General features: G+C 44.9%; 1 long non-coding RNA gene across 1 annotated transcript; it reads right to left on the reverse strand.

The window, feature by feature from the left end:
- Positions 1–260: 260 nt before the first annotated feature.
- On the reverse strand, positions 261–4,854 carry LOC138929528 (uncharacterized). The gene is made up of 2 exons (XR_011445796.1): positions 3,387–4,854; positions 261–3,315 (listed from the first exon to the last, which is right to left on the reverse strand). It is a non-coding gene; the product is annotated as an uncharacterized lncRNA (long non-coding RNA).
- Between the last annotated feature and the right edge of the window lie 471 nt (positions 4,855–5,325).

The following is a 5,325-nucleotide window of genomic DNA, read 5'->3' on the forward strand; positions in this document are numbered from 1 at the left end:
GTGTGTGTGCGTGTGTTTGTATCGATTGGTTCTTGGTGGGTATGGGATTTATGAATTTTAGTTTACCTTGGAGGGCAGTTTATATGGATTTTAGTGTTGCTTTTTCAGCTGATTCTTTTTAGTCGGACTAGTTGGGGTATGGGGGGTGGGGAAGGATAGGATACTGATGTTGAGCATGGAGGTTCAAGTTGCCGGTAAGCAAGATGTGGCGCTCCATACTTTGCAATAGTATTGCTTGGTGTTTAGGTTTAGTTTGGGGGTAGGCTTAAGGTTTTGCATTTGCAATTAGCTATAATATAGGGTTAGTTATTTTTAGCTAGTATCTCAGCGCCTCGTCCTTTAGGCAGGTTGCGAAGACTTCTAGGGGAGCATCTCCTTGTTGGTGGGCCAGTTCCTTATTTCAGGAGGCGTTAGTAATGGTAGCCCCAAGTTTGCTACGCAGTTAGGGGCTACAGATGGTTGTGATTTGCATCTCGTCTTCAGCTTGCTGTTGTACTGTTGCAGCAGGGTTTCCAGAGTCCACAGGGCTTGTATAGAACTGTTGATCCAGCATCAGGTCTAGTGTAGTTCCCGGGGCATGTTTGGTAGCCCTGCTTTCCAATGATCAACCAAGTGGCTGAAGGCATCGTGGGTACAGACATGCAGGCTCTATGGAGGGCAAGCCACAAGGTCGCTACGCGGTTAGTGGCTCGCATCCGCTAAGTCCGAGTTTAGTCTTCTGAGCTAGCTGTGTGCTGGCTTGCATTTTGCTGCAGGCTCGAGCCACTCGTTCGCATACGCTGCTGGCGGCCCGAGATGGTGAGGCACACCTGTAGCATTGCAGCATAATATTAGGCCTTTTGGTCTACTGTTGTGTTGTTGCATCAGGGTTGGCAGTGTGTATGGAGCTTGCATAGATCCGCTGGGCAGCAGCAGGTCTGGGGCAGTCCACAGGCAGGTTTGCTAATCCTGATTTCGCAGTACTTTGTCGTAGGCTTTAGGTTTATTCATTATTGTATGTAGCATAGGGGTGGGGGTTTTGGCTAAAGCTCCAGGTGGTCGCTTGTCATCTCATCAGGTGCGCTGACTCAGTTGCAGTATGGGTCACGCAGGCGCTACGCAGTTGGTGACCCATGTCAGTTGTTGTTGCTCGGTGGCCATGCGAGCTGCGCGATCGCATACGCAGTTGGCAGCTCGTGGCAGATAGGGCTGAGTGGGGATTGGTCTGCGTATCACATGGTGCAAGGCGGCTGCTTTACATGTCTCTGCCGTTTTAGGTATGCAGCCATCAGCGTACGTCCTTGTATCTGCATGTAAAAGATGCCTATCCCAGTCCAGTGGAGCAGTTGGAATGCACGGCAGCGTCCAGTAGGTAGGTAAGGAGCCTTTCAGAGCAGGTTGGCATAGGTAGCAATCCAGTGGAGGCTTGTAGATTAACTGGTCGTATTTGCAGTGGTGATGGTTGATCTGTTGAGTTAAGGAATGTATAAGTGCTTTGCAAGTTATATGGGGGAGGGACTGGGTGAGTATGGGATAGGTGTGGGGGTCTGATGTTTATTATTTTTAATTTTCAGCATCAGTGTTAGCATCTTGGCTTTGGTTCGGCCATATGGCAGGTATCGCACAGGCATTTGGTGGGAGTTGTTTAACTTGGCAGCTTGGCCCGAGCAGAGTTTTTTTTTTCGCATATTGCTTGCGGGGTTATTCCCGATTTGTTTGCATATTGTAACTTAGTAGGTGTGATTTGTGTGCGTAGGGGAGGTCGGTTTGGATCAGTCTGAGGTGTCCGAGGTGAGGTCAATAAAGTTTGGTTTGCTGGGGTTGTTCCTGGCTCTAACTCTCATTAGATCTTCTAGATAGGTTCCAGTGTACCCTCTTTCCTTTTCCTTTTGTTTCCGTTCCTGTTCACTCAGTGTCCATTTGCTGAAAGATGGGAGGTGTTCTGGTTTCCTGCTAGATTCAGGAGATTTGGGTGGATCTTCTTGTTGTATCATCTCCATGAGTCTGCCCTGTGCTGCTATTAGATTTAAGTCCAGGAGTTGGTCTTGGGTGGGTGGTGGGAGTTCGTGCGGTTGTAGAGGCGTCATAACCATTCTCTGAATGTATTCCGGCTGATATTTTAAGAGTTCTGCAGTTTGTACCCTGGTTCTGTGTCCTTTTCTCAGGGCTCTGGCGATGTCGTTAATGTAATCAATGCTAGGTCTTTCAACCTCATAACCACTCCTTTTGGCTCTTTCGTATTCCCTTTTTTTCTTTTTCTCCCATTTATCGTCTTCGTCTTGTTTAGCTTTACGATGAGCTCGGATTTTCTCTCTTTGCTCTAGTAGGACTAATGTTGATGGGTAGGGTTCTAGGTTCTCAGTTTTAGCAGCTCTGGGGTTATCTTTTAGTAGTTTGTCCCGAGTTGGGATTGTGTGTTTGTCTAGCTGTTCCTTAAGCCTAGGTCTTTCCATTCTCTCGGGTACGTAGGGTTTTATTAGGATGCTTCTAGCTTCTGGGTTAGGATGAACAGATAAGGCTTGTGCGAGCCTTTCACTGGCTTTGTTGTAGGTTTCTTTTATGGACTCTATGTTATATTTATCTCTGATGTCTACATTTCTGACATATCTACCGGCTTTAACTATTTTCCTGTGGAGTATGTTTTGAACATGTTCCACTCTTGTGAATTGGGTGTTCGAAGTTAACGCTCCCCATACCGGAAGCGCATATTGCCAGAGTGGCGCAATTAGCTGCTTAGCTACTATGATTTTATTTTCTTTAGTAAGAGTGCTGTTTTTCCCTATGATCCAATCAAGTTTATTTTTTGTGACCCTAACCTTGCCAATAAGCTCTTTGGTATTGGCACAGAGGTTTAGTCCCCTGTCTAAAATGATCCCTAAGTACTTTTGTTGGTGGCTATTTTTAACTCGTGTGTTTCCCAACAATGGTGAGAGGTTGGATATTCCGTTTGCTAGTGTGCGTTTGGTATATAAGACGTGTGTAGTTTTAGAGGGGTTCAGGCTGATGCACCATTTTGTGGCCCAGTCCTTTAGGTATGTTAGGTATCGTTCATTAGTATTAACTGCTTCTCTGGCATTCTTTTTGGCACACAGGACAATGGTATCGTCAGCATAAGTGGATAGGAAAACGTCAGCTAAGTCATTGCAATTGCTTGAGAAGTTCCCTAGGTAGTTTGGGAGGGGGATGTCAGACGTATATATGTTGTACAGGATGGGGCCAAGTACACTACCTTGGGGGACACCTGCCCGGATCTTCCCAAGGGTGGAGTTGACTCCATTTGGCCCGTTGACGCTGAAGGTTCTGTCAGTCAGATAACTTTCTAGTACTCTGTAGATCCTATACGGAAGAAGTTTAATGAGTTTCATAAGTAGCCCTTCATGCCAGACTCGATCGAATGCTTCACTGACATCAATAAATACCGCTGAGCAGTATTTCTTTTCCTCATATGCTTTGAGGATGTGCTGGGTAGACCTGGCTAGTTGTTGTTCTGTGTTGTGGTCCTTTCTAAACCCAAACTGATGTGTGGGGAAGGCTTTGGCAAAGCCTTTGCAGCGGAACATTCGCTTCATCAGCAGGGCCTCAAACATTTTAGAGAAACCAGACAACAGGCTAATGGGTCTGTATGAGGCTGGATCATGGACACATTTTCTAGGTTTTCTAATCATGGTTATAGCGGCATGTTTCCATGCAGTTGGGAAGTGACCAGTTCTTAGGATGGCATTGAAGATGTTTGTAAGTGTAATAATGGCTTTGAAGGGAAGGACCTTTATTATTTTGTTGCTGATCTGGTCTTCTCCAGGGGATTTATTGTTGTGCAGGGATTTGATTTGTGTGAGTACTTCTCCAGGGGTAACTGGGAGGAACGGTATGAAGGAGACATCATTTTCTTTTGGGTTAAGTTGTCTTTGCATCCACATGGGGGTTTCTATGAGTTTTTTGTGCCTAATTAATTGCTCCTTCTCATCTGTGACTGATCTCCTGAAGGCTCCTGTGTTGAGTATTTTGGGGGAGAATCTCTCCTCTAGGTGCTCCGCAAGGGCTTTTACTTTTTCTTCAGTGTTTCTAGTCCAGTAGATTTGGTTGTTTTGGGTGATCTTAAGTGGCCAGTTCGGCTCAGAGTGTCTTTTGTAGTTTTTTGTGATTCGCCATAGCTTCTGCATTCTGTATCTGTCCTGGGGGTCTATTTTTTGGAAGATTTTATTCGTTGTTTTGGTTTTCAATGCTTGTAAGCTTGCTTTGAGCAGTTTAGTTATGGTCTTGACTTTGTCTTTGGTTACTGGGTTTGGGTGTTTGTTTAGTGATCTTTTGAGGAGTTTTTTGTCCCTGAGTAGTTTTTTCGTCTTGTCGTCCAAGTATATTTGCGTATTTTTAAGTTTAGTAGCTTTGAATGGGTTTTGTTGTGGCGTTGCTTCCCTAGCTGCCTGATATATCCAATTGTTGAGTTGTTCAACTGCCTTATCGATTTCGGCTGGTGTGTCGAGTTTGATATTAAGTGCTATATTTTGATTTAGGATATCGCAAAAGGTCTTAATGTTGGCTGAACCTGGGAGGAGGCGTTTAGGAGCTCCCACTGTTTCAATGGGGCCGTTGAATGAGAGATCTACTAAGATTGGCAGGTGATCCGAACTCAGCTCAGCTGATGATGTGATATTTATTTTGTTGCAGTGTATGCCAGCATACACAGCAAAGTCTATGGCTGAGGGCTTTTTCCTGTTGTCGAATGGGTAGTGTGTGGCACCCCCAGTAGCCAGAACTTGTAGGCTTTTGTGTTGGTGAATTGCTTCAAGGAGGGGTTTTCCCCTTTTGCAGGCTTTGGGACATCCCCACCAGGAATGTTTTGCATTCCAGTCTCCAATGAGCATATATTTTGTGCCTCGATTTAGACTTTGCATATATTTGAAAAGTTTATCAAAGTGTGCGGTGCTCCAAATATAGCTTGGGGGGCAGTATATTGGTGAGATTACGATGATCTCGTTGCTCATGTGAATAGCGATGGGAGCTATTTGTATACAGTCGATTGAGATTGACCGTAAAGCTATGTGCTTGATAGTGTTTCTGATGTAGGTGGCAACTCCACCTTTCCTATTCCCCGAGGGGTGAGGAGTGCTATAGAGAGTATACCCTGGGATACTAAATTCATTAGTACTGTTATTGGTATCATTAGCTATTAGTCGCGTCTCTATGATTTGCATTATATCTATATTTCTTTGATTAATATAGGCCTCTAATTCTAGTAGCTTGTTACGAATTCCACAGGCGTTCCAGGTAGCAATTTTTAGATTACTAATGGTGCCTGTGTGGTTAGGGGTATTGGGTCTAGGCATTGTTAGTGTCATTGTCGATGTT

Source organism: Drosophila kikkawai, unplaced genomic scaffold (assembly GCF_030179895.1).
Source record: "Drosophila kikkawai strain 14028-0561.14 unplaced genomic scaffold, DkikHiC1v2 scaffold_280, whole genome shotgun sequence".
NCBI classification, from domain to species: Eukaryota; Metazoa; Arthropoda; class Insecta; order Diptera; family Drosophilidae; genus Drosophila; species Drosophila kikkawai.